The following is a 16,643-nucleotide window of genomic DNA, read 5'->3' on the forward strand; positions in this document are numbered from 1 at the left end:
AAATAAATTTATTAAAATTTAAAATTAAAATAAAAAGAGAGAATTATTAAGAAATAATTTTTTAAGTATTTATATTTTAATTAGTTCATAACATAGTGGCCTAATTTGAGAAGATGGCTAAAAGTCAAAAATTAGTTTTTAACCCATTTTAGGTAAGGGTGGTCACGGATCGGTTCTGTGCGATTCGGATGACGGATTGGACCCCCCCGATAGGGTGTGGGTTGGGGAAAAATAGAACCATGTCCGCCTGCAGTGCGGGTTGCAGATTGAACAGGTGGGTTATGCGATTGTGCAGACGGTTTGTGAATTAGATTTTTTTTTTTTTAAATTTTATTTTTGGGCTATTACGTTGGGGCCTTCCCATTTTCTGAAGCCATAAAAAAATAAAACAATGAAAACATTGAAAATAGGTTGCTTAGAACCAGTTACAAGTTTACAACAAACATAAGTTTGCAAACATACATAAGTCTGAAGCCACTGGTGTGATACCAGTTACAAGTTTACAACAAACATAAGTTTGTAAACCCACAACACAACAAAAATAAATGAGCAAACCAGCGAAGCAAAGCAAAACACAACAAAAATAAATGAAGAAACCAAATCTGGGTACCTTCGTGCAACAAAAATAAATGAAGAAACTAGATCTAGGTACCTTCATTGAAACCTTTTTTTTTTTTTTTTTTGTGCTGTAGATCTTCCAGATCTAGCATCTCCAGATCTGGTGGGTGACGGCGATAGGGGACACTACTAAAAAAAACACTTTTTGCGACCGTTACAAACCGTCGCAAATAATAAATAAACAGTCGCAAAAAACTTTTTGCAACGGCCCATGCGACGGCAAATAGGGGTCGCAAATGTGGGGGTGGCAAATACTTTTTGCGACTGCAGAACAACAGTCGCAAACTATTTGCGACCGCCTAATCTACTTATGGCGACTTATGTTTTGCCGTCGCAAAAAAATTGAAAAAATGCCTACAATATATTAGCTACCATCTTGTTACCGTTGCAAAAAATTAAAAAAAAAATACCTACAATATTTTAGCAAACTATATTCTCATATATATACAAATATATTCAAATATTATATACAATAAATGTAAATTGACATTTGTAAAAATTCTAATACCTCATGTATTATTTTCCATCACTTCCCTCAACAAAATTATCTTTCTTCAAAAAAAAAAAAAGTATGCATACAAAATATAAACTTCTATACATGTAAAACAAATATTCATCAACCATCCTTAAAAGTATTTATACAAAATACTAATAGATTCAAGTACTAAAAAAAAAAAAAAATCTCAGTTTAGTTCTCAATATCACCCACTCAATCATATCAACCACTCCCTCAACACTACCTGCAAAAATATACATCAATATATTAGTTGACTAACTTGGATGCCAAAACAAAAATGGATACAAAGAGCACACTAATTGACTAACTTGGATACCGAGACCTTTTTTTCCCAGAAGAATAGAAGATTACTGGATATTAATTTGATCCTATACAGAAATTTTAAACTGCTACACAGAAAATAGGGATTTATCTGGAATTGCAGTACAAGTTCTTGTTAGCTCACTGTTGTTGAGTTCAAGGTCAAGTACAACTATTCCTTAAGAAAACAACATTCTAACTATAATAGACATTTGAGGGACTGAATTATATAAAAAAGTAATTTTATTTCACAATGATGATGGCACTTCAAAAACTCACATGATTTTGTAGACAAAAAAGATGTGAATCCCCTGAACTTGCATCAAAGGAAATTACCAAGATTCCTGATCATTACCTGCAAAACGATGTTGGAGAAGAAAAAAATCATTTAATTATTCTATTATTTTAATCAAGCAACTAAACTCATTTAGCATAACCTATGACGATAAGATAGGTGAAAGGCACCAAATGACCCATTACCGCCGAGGACCCAACTCAACATTAAAGGCATTGCAAGGTCGATAAAAAAGCTCCCTCTAACTCTTCCTGGATGTGGTATCCTAAACTTTGTCAAAAACTGTAAAACATAATATAAGCTGTAATGAAATGCATGCAGAACTCCACGGAAAACTCGAGTTTATTTTAATTAGACAACAACATGTGCTTATCACACTCCTACCGATAATGGGCCAAGGCCTACACCCAAATATGCCTCGTTAGTTGAGGCCATGATCGCAGCCATTCGTGCCAGTCCATGGATAACAGCAATCCGTAGTCTTCTTGAATCCTCATAGCTGGGGAAGTTTAAAAAATAAATAAATAAATAAATAAAGAAGAAGAAGATAGTCACCAAGATAGTGTTTTGGCATTTTAAGAGGAGTATACTTTTTAAAGTTTGATTTCATTTGTAAGGTTATTATATTCTGGGGTGAATGCTCATATGAATCAAATTTTACTTGGATTTTTTGACAAGGAAAAATTGCATTTACCTTCTTAGAGAAGAGACAACATCTATAGGACTTCCTGACTCAATGCGTCACTGCCAAGCCTTATAAAGCTCCATTGCCAACTGATAGCTATCCTGAAATTATGAATGAAATATTTCAGCAAAGATTGTAATGTTATAGAAATTGTAATGTTTATTTGCTTCTTAGAAAGATGAATTTTGTACAAAACAATAAAATAATTCATGCGAGAAACTAAATAATAATGAGATAAGTCTGGACATTCAACACCAGAGTAATATAAGAATAATGCAAGTCTAGGGGTATATATATTTCTAACTTAGTAAAGAGAAAATTAAGTACTTGTGACATCATAGAATCCTCAGTGAGGCAAAGATCTAGCAAACATAACGTAGATCAAACAATAACTATAATTTAGGCAAACAATATACAACAAAGCAATTTGTACCTCAATGGCCATGCATCCACCTTGACCCAAATTGGGCTGCATTGCATGGACAGAGTCCCCAAGCAAGGTTACACAACCCTTTCTCTAGTTAAAAGTTGGTGCACAGTCATATATGTCCCGTCGAAGAATTGCATTTTCATCAGTGGCAAGCAACAGATCTATCACATTATCACACCAACCCTCAAATATCTTCAACAACCTTTGCTTTTTACCTAATATTTAAATATGATACAGAACATGGTCATCATCATCAATATCTTTGTCCTGACTATTTGAGAGTGCTTTCACAAAAACTTTCCAAATGCCAATTATTCTAAATAGCCAACCCTCTGTTAAAATTGCATGTTTAGAATCCAAAAAATAAATACAGTATATAACAAAAATATCAACAGTGGAATATCTACCAGTGGAACCATCTACACCACCGGGTGGTTCATTGTGAAATGCATACTGCTGCATCTTTCTAAAGACACGAAGTATTGTTTGCGTCCCAAAAATACTCGGTACCTTCAAAAAGAGAAATTCTAAATATGAGCCTCTCCTCTCAAGATGTAAGGTACATAATAAAGAAGTCTATGAAGATAAATATATATATATAACCTATAAAGCAACAAAATAATGAAATATTAACATACCCAACGGTCTCAATATCAGCAGGCACAAAATCTGCAATACCAGTGTAACAAGTGTAGCTTGAATATGTGGCTTCCGTAAATCCAAACAAAAATTTCCTCACCTGTTCAAGAGGAATGAGTATCTATAACTTCCACACTACACAGAAAATCTATATAACATTTTCTAGACACCAAAGGAAAAACATAACATTTGCAATCTTCCACTTTTTGATGAATTTCTCCAAAAAAATTGATCATTGTGGAAATTAAACAAGGTAGTTTCTTGAAACTTCCAGGAGTATAAAACGGACATAAACGCAAAAAAGGGGGAAATTTTAGTACACTAGGTACCTATGGCCAATAAGGTTAGGCTTTTTTGGCATAAATCATCTCCAAAAAATTGTTAACATACATCACCGCCCCAATATCAGCATAATGTTTAATTTTATATTTGCAAACATTATGATGTTTCTTTCAAAAACAATTTTCAAAACAAGCTTTTATGTTTAAAAACACTTCCTAACAGTTGCAGGTGGTTTCATTGATATAAAAAAAATAAATAAAAAAAAAGTTATAACTAGCATTTCAATCTTCAATTTTGCCAAGCAAGATTCAAATATAAAATCCACACAATTTCCAGCTAACCCTTAACATAACACCCGAGACAATCCCTACGAGAATTAGTAGTGTCATTGACTCAAACAAATTCACATAAAAATGAATTACGCGCATATTAGTCATAATTAATCTGTGTTAAACAGAATTGATATGAACTAAGGTTGAGGGATAGCTTCAATATTACAATACAATTACATATTTACATATATATCCACCACAAAAGTTATGACCTTTACTGTTTGATAAATGGCAATTGAATTGGCAGTTTTTTTCTTGGTTTATTGCCCTTACATGGTGGCAGTAGAATTGAATAAATTTATTATTCATATTCTGTCAGTGTATAAAATAAACTAAATTTAGATGAGCTTATGTAGCATAGTCTGCAACATTGTTGACAGGACTGGTTGTTAGTAATGGCATCCTCAGAGTTTCCATAATATGAATTCCTATGCAGTTTATCAAACAGTAAAGCATTTCTACCCAGCAACAATAAACTTTGTTCTAAATGTGGATTCAATTCAATTAGAAAACCCTTAAAAATGTGATTAGTAGGGAAAAAAAGGTCAAAAGCTTGAAATACATTTGGACTTTAGGTCACTAAGTTCCCATTCCTCAATAATTTTTAGTTATATAACTATGAGAGTCCGTGCAAGTCATGTGTACAAAACTAAGTGCATCAAACAGTTAGGTCAAACATAGCACACACAAAATACAACAATTGATTACCAAGACTCTGTTTTATGCTCAGTAAGACCTGGTTTTAAGGTGCCAGACAGATCTCTTCCCTCTCCTCCATCATGCGACAGAAATGAATCCATATTATCATCCAGAGAACCGACATCTCCAACATGTTCTATGTCTTCCTGCACTAATAATCAATGTTGAGCTTCATGTTACACAGAAACTTCATCCATGAGACAGATTCATTCAATACAGACTTCATGTCAATGTCAATGCTAACAGATCAATCAACTAGAAAATCCAATCAGCATGATCAACGAACTAATTTAATATCACATATAAATCAAGCAAATTCAACACTAGGACTTTTTATCTTCCAAATTCAAATTTACCAGTTCTCGCCTCAACAAATTCAAAATTGCCGATAATAAATGAAATCTTGATTTCAAGTTAAAAACAATAATGTACTACTCACTATAATGTATTGAAGAAGAAATTGAGAGATATACACTAATAGATATGGAAAATGCAAGAAAATAGGGCAAGAATAAGATGAGTTGAACCAGTACATACCTGTACGAGGATAAGACGAATTAGTCGAACCAGAGCTTCCTCGTATGATATGTATGTGTAGATAGATAGATAGATAGATAGAGAGAGAGAGAGAGAGAGAGAGAGAGAGAGAGGGATTGGGGGCGAGATTGAGAGAGAGATTCATACCGCTGGAGATCTTCAGACGACGATGACGAGCGAGAGAGCAGAGCTGTACAAGTCTGTTGAATGCGTGCGAGAGAGAGAGAGAAAGAGAATGATCCGCCATAGATCTTTAGAGCTATTTGTCAATTCTCTCTCTAGAATCATCTAGAACACAAGCTATCAGAGATATATACACAAATATATGCATGTATATAAAGAGAGAGAAAGAGACCTGGAAGAGGTTGAGGAGGGCAGGGGCGAAGGCGAGGCAGTCGAAGGAGAGAGAAACGTTACTGGCGACCTGAGAACTGAGAGCTTCGACGATTGATTTAAGACATAGAGAGAGAGAGAGAGAGAGAGAGAGAGAGAGAGAGAGAGAGAGAGAGAGAGAGAGGAACGATATCAATGTTTGTGAAATAGGGCTAAGGCAATTATAAGGAAAAAAGGAAGAAAAAATAAATATAAGGAATAAATAGATTATTTGCGACTGATAATTAGGGGGTCGCAAATTGTATGGTAGCAAAAGGTCATTTTTCTAGTAGTGGGAGTAGAGGAGGGGACAACGGCAAACAACCAATGACATGGCTGGTGGTGACAGAGCGACGATGGAGTAGGGGACCGGAGTTGATCTGTCAGAGACAACAACAACGATAGAGGAGAGGAGAGAGATGCTGACGGGTAGGCAAGATGAGAGAGAGAGAGAGAGAGAAAAGAGAGCTAGGTAGGGTAGAGAGAGAGAGGATGTAGGGTAGAGAGAGATGAGGACACCAAAATGAATTCAACAAATGATGTGAGAGTAGCTTTTTTTATTTTTTATTTTAAACATAATTTGTGGGCGGGTCATGCGGTTTCGCGAGTAGGGTCGAATCTGACCCGAATCCGATTTTGCAAGAAAAAATAGACCCGCACCCGCCCTATTTATGTATGCGGGTAGGGTCGGATTTGTGCGAGTAGAGTCGATTTGGCCGGGTTGTGTGGATTGGATAAATCGTTGCCCACCCCTAATTTTAGGTCACATCACCCCCTCATATTTTTTTACATTTTTTTCAAAAAAAAAAAATCAAAAAGTCAATTTTTGACTACTTTTTCAAAACTTGGTTAAAAGTCAAATTTGATTTTTAACCTACTTTGGGTCACATCACTTCTTTATATTTTTATACATTTTTTTAAAAAAAAAGTCAAAAAGTTAATTTTTAACTAACTTCTCAAAGCAACCCATTATGATATTTTAATAAGTCATATTATTTAGACATTTGATCTACTAAATCTTAATTATCATATTTAAAGTATCTTATGAACAATTTTACCCTTACAAATATTTTTTTAAACCTGTAGCAACTTGGTAATGTAAATATTCATATTTTATAATGTGAATATATTCACATTGACAATATAATCATTTACATTGACAGTGTGAATGTTCACATAACGAAACATTCACATTGTCAATATAAATATTATCATTAGGGATATTTTGATAATTATGATACTGATAGAACTTATTGAAACAAAAAAAAGTAATTTACACTAGGCCCTGTTTGGGAACATGCTAATATAATAACTTTTTGACTATTTGGCTAAAATATGAGCTAAAAAAAAACTAGTATGTTTGTGATGACTTTTTGATTTTTTACGAAAAGATGTGCAAAAAGTATAGAGAAAAGAGAATTTTTGACTTTTTGGTATGAGTTGTTGACTTTTTGGCTTTTTTAGTAACTTTTTGACTTTTTTAGTAACTTTTTGACTTTTTGACTAAACGAGCCGTTCCCAAACGAGGCCTAAGTGAAACATAAGTAGGTGAGGAGAGATTTATAAATAATTGTCCCAAATAGTTAATAAAGATAAAATAGTCAATAAAATAAAATATCACATCAAAATCATAATTATTTTATTTTTTCTTTCATAATTATCAAATCAACTTAAAAAAAATAAAAATAAAATAAAACATAAAATAAAAATGGAATCAAATTTTCAAACACAAGTTTTTAGTCTCATTTGGGAACAGATTTTTTTAGTAATTTTTTGATTTTTTAGTTAAAATATGATATAAAAATTAGTATATTTGGGATGACTTTTTAACTTTTTACGAAAAGATGTGCAAAAAAAAAAAAGAAAAAAGAAAATCTTTAACTTTTTAATATAAATTATTGACTTTTTAATTTTTTTAATAACTTTTTAATTTTTTGACTACAAAAATCACTTACCAAACAAGGCCCAAGACGAATACCCAACCTTCAAGGAGCCCTTCATATCTTCCCGGGAAGGCAAGCACAGAGAGAGAAAGCTATGGCGTCTTCGAGAACTCAATCAGTGATTCTCAAAAGTCCAAGTGCTTCTAGGATCGCTGATTCTCAATGTTACCCTCAATACACTGCTTCTCTCAAATGTACTCTCTCTCTCTCTCTCTCTCTCTCTCCCCTATTAATTCCTTTAAACCCTAATTACGAATGGAGCTGATAATCTAGATATCGTTATTTTGGTTTTGTTTGTTTGTTTTGTGATTATTTGATGTTGACTATTGTGGTCTATGAGTTCATGTTTATGCTACATTTCGGTTTTTTGTGAGTGCAATTGATTAGATTTATAATTGTCAATGGAGTTCGCAACCGCCAACTTCAAGGGCTATTTGAAGTAAAAAATTGATCATGAAAGTTAACAAATTTGTTATAACTTGAAATAAAGAAAACCAGCTACTTTTATGCAGAGGATGAAACGCTAATTACCAAGAAATATGGAAAACTAGCATGTTCAAATAGTATTGCTTGTCTAGAGTACAAACCGACCTGCCTCCTTTATCACCATCTCTTGTAGGCAAAAACCTCAATTGTTTAATTGGTCCATACTTTTATGATAAGTAACCCGTCATCTCCTTACTTTTTTGTGTCATAGATGTTGTGGTGGAGCCATGGTTTTAAATAGTGGCTGCAACTGTTATGTAACGGTTTCGGTGGTTACTACTACCTGTTACGGCTACTATAGCAGTGTGATAGAAATTCACAGTAGCAACGGTCGCCACCATCAACGGCTATTTCATTGCTGTTACATCACTGTTATGATTGTTGCACTTCTATTTTTTAAGATTTTGTATAGAAGGCCATTTTTTAATTTTTCTTTTTTCTAGCTGTTAAATCACACACACACACATAGAACTTATGCACCAAGCTTAGATCTACATGTTTTGAATGCCTATCCTTCACATTCTATGAGACTTGAGTTGCCATCAAGATGAAATGAGCTCACTTCTCTCTCTCTCTCTCTCTCTCTCTCTCTCTCTCAAACTTTCATTACTTTTTGTTTATTGACAAGCTTTCATTACTTTCTCACTTGATTCTTTTAATATTAACTTATAGCTATTTTCTATTAGGTTAAATTTATTGTACAAAATTTTGATATCTTGTTATAGTTATAGGATATGTCAAAGAAGGAGGTTGGTTTGTGGCTCCATGTTCCGGCAAGATTATATCAGTGATGTTATGAATGATGGCACTCCTAACCTCTCTTTTATTGTTTCATTCCCTTTCTTTATTCTCGATATAGGAACTGAAGTCTTGAGCGACGATACTGCTAGGTTTCTCTATCCTAATGAGTAGTGTCTTAGGGTGGGGTTAGGCTGCACAGACTGCACTAAAAATCGATCTTGCCTTGTCCCAACTCAAGTCCTATAATATTCTTCAAAAACTGCTTCACCCCAATATGATGCTTAAACCCGTTCATGGACCCCTTTGCCATCCTAATAAATCATTTGTGATATGTACAAAATTTGAAGGCTAAACTATTGCTTTATATAAGTTGCAATTTAATAAATTAAATCATGAAGAGATTGGTACGCATAATTGGTATAACTTTTTGAAATCTAGGGATAAATGAAACTTTTAATAATGTTCTACCTAATTTATTTTCAATCTGAAAATGGTTAGAATTTAGGACTAGTCTTACTTTGGAGCCCATCTTGTATAACCATTCTTGAAATATATTTTTTTCCCTGCTTTTCTCTTGCATGTTTGGCTACATATTAATTTTTGAAGCAAACTTTCCAGGTTTAGAAGAATCTAACTCGGACAAGAGTAAAGGTCACGAACAGTTTGACATTTACAAGGAATGCAAGAAAAAAGAGGTATACAGTTTTCCTCAAAGACTTTCAGTGGTTCTTCCTCATCATGTATGCTATGACATATTTGTTTTGAAGTGGTTAGTATGTCATTATGCATGTTGCATATGTATTATAAATGGGTGTTTTGAATAAACGTGGCAAGAATTGCTTAAAATACATCATATATATTCTGAGAGTCAAAATATGATCGTACAATAGTTGTGGAACTTGCTTCTTGGTATTGATAAGGAGATCCATTTTTTAATTAAATTTTAAATATATGCCTTCTGATAGAAGATGCCCACTATCTAGTCCTTGTCTTATGTTTATTTTTATTTGACAAGGACAGAAAAGTGCCTTGAATTTAGCTTCCATGATGAAGTGGAACCATGTGTCCTTCTGAAGTGCAACATTGCAAATTGGACCTAACAGTCGGGTCTTACCAAGATTTAGCCACTGCTTGATTGAAGTGGAACCTCCTGTGTCTCTCTGAAAAGTTTTATTGAGAGTGGAAATTGGTTTTTGCAGAATCATTGTTTCAAATTCCCCAAGTCTAAAGCTTTCCACAAACTCTGGTATCATGGTAACCTAACTGGCAACAGCCTCTTTTGATCTGATTTCCAACCTAATTGGTATCATTTTTTTATTTTTTTAAGGAGAAAGTGAATAGCATATTAGATTATTGCAAATGGGTGAATTTGGGTTTGTCTTCTTTTCTGATTTTCTGTCGAAATACTTAAAATTTTTTGTTGCAAATACTAAAAAAATAATTTAATGGCATATAATGGAACATGGTTGACAACAGGGAAACTTAGTCACCTGATCTGTAAAACAGAAATGGATGGATGATGATATCTTTTTGCATGGGTATTACTAATGCAGCAACTTTCTGCACTGATTCTGTTATGAGTTGTTTTTTTTTTTTTGGACAGAGGGAAGCTCGATTGGAGCGCAATAGGAATCGTTCCTTATTCTCATGAAGTTTTTGGACTGTGCCAGTCAATCTTGTGAGTTGAATATTCAAAAAATTCGCTCTTATAGAATTAGATGTACTTCAAGTTGAACACAGATTAAAAACCAGGGCTGTTATAACATTGAATTTTAATAAATTTCTTTATATTTGTTTGACCAATGTGAAGCATTTTATTTGTGTCTTGCAGTAACACAAGGCTCACCTTTGCCCCTCTTATATGGCAACTCTGCCAGGTCATTGTGTCAGACTATCAGCTCAATGAATTATGTTTCATATCTATGCTTTTGGGTGTTGGCTTATAGGTAGTGTGTCTCTTTGTCTTGCATGCTGACTCAACTTGGTTGGTTTTATAGATTATGATTCGACACAATATCACTTAATCATCTCTTTTCATTGTTTTGTTTTGGTTGAGAATGAGATGAAGCAAATTATTGTGCCGAATCAAAGGACATAGAAGCCAACCTCCACTAGAGTTGACCACCTCCCATTGCCACTGCCACCCTACATTGCTCACAACCACTACTTGTTCACCACTATTGCTTATCGTACTGCCACCATCATTCATTCCCACCATCAACGAGAGGGAGATGTTTATGGGGGAGAGAGATAGAAGAGGGTTAAATGTGTAACAATTAAGCACCGATTAACAATTTTCAGGTGTTGATGCTATGCCTCCACCATGGGAGGACTGTGGAGTTGAAGGCTTATTTTTGTTTATTTTGTTGTAATTATATTTTGCACAAGACTCGGGCTTTTTTTTGTTTTGGACTTAATCCATCTTATTGTAACCAAGTAATATCTTGGAAAGATATAGTAGAAAATCAGAAATAAATATTATAGAATCTGAAAAAATACAACAATCATACTAGTGAATAAGATTATATAACAGTAGTCTACTCCAAAAATTCCAAGTCCAAAATCCAAGTCGTGCTTCCCCAATAGCAATTTAACATAAAAATATTGAATTATTCATTAATGAAAAATATTTTATTTTCCATAAATTTTGAAACTTTAACATCTTGTAGAAAAATTAATTAGGAGTCCAGCGGTATAGCCATGTTTCAATCAAAATTATAACGAATAATATAAAAACAATTAACGTAGTTTTGAAATAAAAAACAAACAAATAGGGTCTTAACACAACTGCAGGCAGCAACGCCTTTCGCGACTCGGCTTAGCACGTGGCTTGCAGCGTGTCAGAATTACATCCCTGCGCAGGTCACACTGACATCAATGCGGGCAATTTTGTCTTTTTCTCCAATGGCTTCAACTCTCACTCAAAACCACGGTTTGAGTTTTCTTCTCAGCCGTAAGTCGAAATCAAACTCATAATATTTCGTTTCGAAGGTTTCGAAATAAGGATTTCAAATATATGGCCTTGTTTGGTTTGACTTTGAAAGATAAATTTTCAAAAAATATTTTGAGACGAGATTTTAGAAATTTTCGTAGTTTGTTTGGTTGTATATTTTGAAAATAGTTTTGGAGTTTGGGAGTTTGGGATGATTTGGTATTTTGTTGTAATTGAGTAGATATATGTGAGAGAAAAAATGATTAAAAATGAGAGAGGATAGAGAAAAAGTGATTGATTAATGTGTAGGAGAGAGAAAGTGATTTTAGAAATTTTTTGAGAAAAATTACAAACCAAACAAAATTTCCAAATTTTTTTTACAAAATCTTTTCTCAAAACCAAACCAAACAAGGCCATAATTTTCATAATATGAAAACAAAGCATGTAAAACCAACATGCAGGCAAAGTTACGAAAATTAAATATAAATCTCCATTTTTCTCAAAAGCCGACCATCTGATTTTTCAAAACATTGCAGATATGCTCTATATTATATGGACTACAACATATAAAACATTTAGGACGATCAGAGATGATTCAAAAAACATCAATTTCTTTTGTACAAATCATATTTATACATATATTGATGTGTAAATAATACGAAAACACCCAACAATAACTCTAATATCAATATAGAAAAAAATAATATATAGCAAAAATAAACCAATTCGGGTATACCTTTTACGCTTAAATCGAATTCATGGATCATGTAGGTGAATCACGTGTCTCCATTGATGTCTTCAAATAATTCCTAGCAGCGGGATAAAATTATTAGAGAATTACCTACACTATTCACAGTACTGTAACGACTCTGATATGAGATTAACAAATAAATCATGATTAAGAATGCCTAATGAGTAATTAAGAAGAAATTTTGAGTTAAATGCATGTGTTGTGTGTCATTTGTGTTTATATCTATCTGTCATAGAAATATCTGTTTAGGATTCTGCTTTGTTCTGCGAATTGAAGACCTTATTGGCCACCGAATATGAAATTTTCTGGGTTTATATGTAATTTAGGATTTTTAGGAATTTATAGTAGGTTTAATTGAAATTCAATTCGGAACCAAATAATTAGAATAAATAAAATAAAATTAATTAGGAATAATCAAGTGTGATTAACTTAACTTAATGAAGCCTATATAAGGCTTGAGTCAAGAACATTCTACATACTTCATCCTTACGTGAGCTCAAAAAACGTGAGGGAGAGAGAGAGGAACAAATGAGAGCTTGAATTCAAGCTTAGGGAAGAGAATTACTTGGTAATTGAAGAGAACTAGAAGGAATTGAGAGAATTTAGTTTCAACACTTGCTAAATCAAGGTTTAAGGTAGGAATTCAACTCTCAACTCTCGTATTTGAGCTACCTAATGCAAAAATTCCAGACAATTGGATGAATTAACATAAGAATTAAGTAAAGGAAATAGAGTTGAGCCTGATCCATGCATTGCATGCATAATTCATGAAATTTGAGTTGAAATTCCATCTCATGTTTACATGCATGGGCCTAGACTTGCATAATTTTGAAGGTTTAACATGATTCATCTCTCATTATGCCATTTGCACAAGTTTTGTAAGCAAAGACTTCAAGTTCATGAATGCATGTTATATATATAAACTTTCAAGTTTGGTTTTGGACAATTTACTTGCTTTTGAGGGCTTTAATTTTGTGAAATAATCTTTAATTCATGATAGTTTACAAATTTACAAGTGTTTTCTAAAGTTTTGGCTCAAAAGAATGTGTTTTAATGTTTGGAATTGAGTTTTGAAGCTTGGAGAGCAATCTGGAAATTCCAGAATTCGCACTTTCCACTCGAGCGGTGAAATTTTTGCTCAAGCGGAGAATGCAAGCTCCCAGAAGTTTTGCAGACATGAGCCTTTGCTTGAGCGATAGAAACTGCGCTCGAGCGAAAACCCTTTGTTTTGGACTTTGGCTCGAGCTACCAAGATGTATGCTCGAGCATAAAATGCAAACTTCCAGAAGTTTTGCTGAGCTGGAGGTCCGCTCGAGCTAACAAAGTTGCGCTCAAACGAACTGTCATGCTTTTCGAAATTTGATTAAGTAGGTGTTTGGGAAGTGGGTTTTTATGTAGATTTTTTTAATTGTAGGATATTATTGGATAAGAAATTTTTGGTGTTTGGGAAGACAGTTGGGTTTTTTTGTGGTTAGATGTGATATTTGTAAGAGAAAAAGTGAAATGATTATGGGGTTGGATGTGATATTTTGTTTGGATTTATTTTTTTTTGGTTTTGCAAAAAGTTTGTCTTTGTGTGTTAAAAAAAAAAAAAAAAAAAAAACCCAACTCACAAACTTCCCAAACACCACTTAAGTGCTTAAAAGTGCATTTGGACATCCTCATTGCATCCTAGGTATTCCTAATCCTCAATCAAGACATAATAATGATGATAAGGCTTAGAAACATACCAAGATAGAAAAGAAATAAGTTAAAAGTTTTCCGAGCGTATGTTTCAATATGTATCCGTTATGTGCTTGTGTAGGTCACGTGCCATAAACCGTTTGATCTGTCTGACTCGTCTGTTCTGTTATTGGAGTTATCTGTGAGTAACAACTCTGTAATGCTATTTTCAATTATAAGTATTTTCTGAATGATGTGATATTATGTTTTCTGAACTATTATTTTTTGTATAAATAAATGATTGTCCAATTTTTTTTGAAATGTATTCGTAGCATCCTTAGTATCATGTGATATCTGCTATCTGCTCTGTAAACGTCCCATATATTTATGGGTTATCTGTACATGTCATAAGCCATCTGTATGTAGATCCTTATGAACGTCCCATGTGAGCATGGGTCATTTGTACGTCTTATGTATTCATGAGCCACCTAATTTGTTAGCACTAATGGATGTACCACGTATGATTATCTGTGAAATCTAAATATGAATATGAATATGTTTTTGGTCTGAACTCTAATTTATGAATCTGTTATGGACATCAGTCGTATAACCTTTATGCTGTTGTTATTCATTAAGCTCCAGCTCACTCTATTAATTATGTATGTTGGTGATCAGACTCGTGACCAGGCTCAGTGATGATTGCTTGGAGTTTTATTCTGTCAAGCCAACCACCGTGCTTCACGAGGAGGTTCCTGAAAGTCCTTGTGGTCAAAGTTTTGTGATGAAGTCTTATGTTTTCTTTTGTTTTATCTGTATATTTGGCTAAGTTCCGTTTTGGCTTGTCTGTAAAGGCAATGACGTAAGACTGAAGTATATATGACGTCACATATATATAAATAAAGTTTTTTATGTCCCATGTACGTCTGTATAGCTCTATGGACATTGTATTTTCGTATATTTGCTTCTATTAGCCCTTTTATTTTGTTAATCTATTTAGAGGCCTTTGGTAATCCTAGGATTGCTGGCCGGTTATAATGCTAAACCTATAGGAGCGTGATTGGGTCGTGACAAGTACAAAGGCTATTATGTGTTTCTATGGAGAGAGAGAGAGAGAGAGAGAGAGAGAGAGAGAGAGAGAGAGAGAGAGAGAGAGAGAGAGAGAGAGAATAGAGAAGACTATAGGAGACTGATGAGATACGGTTATAAATTAACTCTCACCATATAATTCGTATATTATATGGAAGTGTTAAAACTACCCACAATTCTATCTTCTCAAGAGATGAGATAGTGGGTTAATTATACTTATTCTCAGGATAAGTTAATCCAAGTCCACTTTGATTGGGTCTCTCCTTATGGGTCTTGGATCATACTACCAGGTATGGGTTTCAAACCCGACCCAATTTCCAACATTGACAACCCAAGAACACGAAACTTCATCCCAAATCATTTTTTCTCACCCAAACAACTCTAGTTTGAACACGAGGAGTTTTAACATAGTTGTTGGGAAAGTTCATAAAAAACGTCCTTTTCATTTTTTAGGACATTGATCTTTGCTTGGGCTGCTAAAAGTTCATTCTTCAATTGATCCTTCTCTTTCACACATTTTTCCAAGTTGGTTATGAGTTCTTTCTTTTGTTTCATCAACTTACAGCATTGGAGGTACCATGGGCGACCCAATCAGGTATGGGTTTCAAACCCGACCCAATTTCCAACATTGACAACCCAAGAACACGAAACTTCACACAAATCATTTTTCCTCACCCAAATAACCCTAGTTTTAACACGAGGAGTTTTAACATAGTTTTTGGGAAAGTTCATAAAAAAACGTCCTTTTCATTTTTTAGGACATTGACCTTTGCTTGGGCCACTAAAAGTTCATTTTTCAATTGATCCTTCTCCTTTACACATTTTTCCAAGCTGGTTATGAGTTCCTTATTTTGTTTCATCAACTTACAGCATTGGAGGTACATCTTATGTATTTCTTGAGAATTCCCATCTTCACTATCAGAAGTGTCTTCATTTTTTTAAGTCAGGTCAAGACTTGCAACCAAAACATTGTGGGTTGCATCTTTCTCAAGTTTTAAAGATGATGCACAATGGGCTATGAAAGGACCTTCTCTTCCTTCCTCTTTTTTAGAATTGCTCTCATCATCCCATGTGATTTTGAGAGCGGTCTTTCTATTCTCTTTGGAAGGACATTCGGTTGAAACATGTCCAAACCCATGACATTTAGAGCATTGAACTTCTTGAAATCTGAAGTTCTTATTGTTGGGTTTAAAAAGATTTTGCTCACAATTACCGCTCTCTCTTGAATTTAAATCCTTGAAATTAGGTAAAAAATCACGCTCTTATAGCCTTGAAAAACAAAGTACAAGTGACTCGCTCTAATACCAATTGAAAAATCTAGATTTGTGCAGAAAAC

General features: G+C 33.8%; 1 long non-coding RNA gene and 1 pseudogene across 2 annotated transcripts; one reads left to right on the plus strand and one right to left on the minus strand.

Moving 5' to 3' along the window:
* Nucleotides 1-1,194: 1,194 nt before the first annotated feature.
* Nucleotides 1,195-4,004, minus strand: LOC114311585 (zeaxanthin epoxidase, chloroplastic-like; annotated as a pseudogene). The gene is made up of 9 exons (XR_014360208.1): nt 3,987-4,004; nt 3,484-3,584; nt 3,253-3,355; nt 2,849-3,060; nt 2,425-2,516; nt 2,115-2,229; nt 1,916-2,012; nt 1,715-1,790; nt 1,195-1,358 (listed from the first exon to the last, which is right to left on the minus strand). The product of XR_014360208.1 is annotated as a zeaxanthin epoxidase, chloroplastic-like (transcript).
* A 3,654-nt stretch (nt 4,005-7,658) lies between these two features.
* Nucleotides 7,659-10,679, plus strand: LOC145820340 (uncharacterized). The gene is made up of 4 exons (XR_014361643.1): nt 7,659-7,843; nt 9,495-9,571; nt 10,076-10,130; nt 10,480-10,679. It is a non-coding gene; the product is annotated as an uncharacterized LOC145820340 (long non-coding RNA).
* The last annotated feature ends 5,964 nt before the right edge of the window (nt 10,680-16,643 follow it).

This window comes from Camellia sinensis, chromosome 2 (genome assembly GCF_055761805.1).
Source record: "Camellia sinensis isolate YWXY chromosome 2, ASM5576180v1, whole genome shotgun sequence".
NCBI classification, from domain to species: domain Eukaryota; kingdom Viridiplantae; phylum Streptophyta; class Magnoliopsida; order Ericales; family Theaceae; genus Camellia; species Camellia sinensis.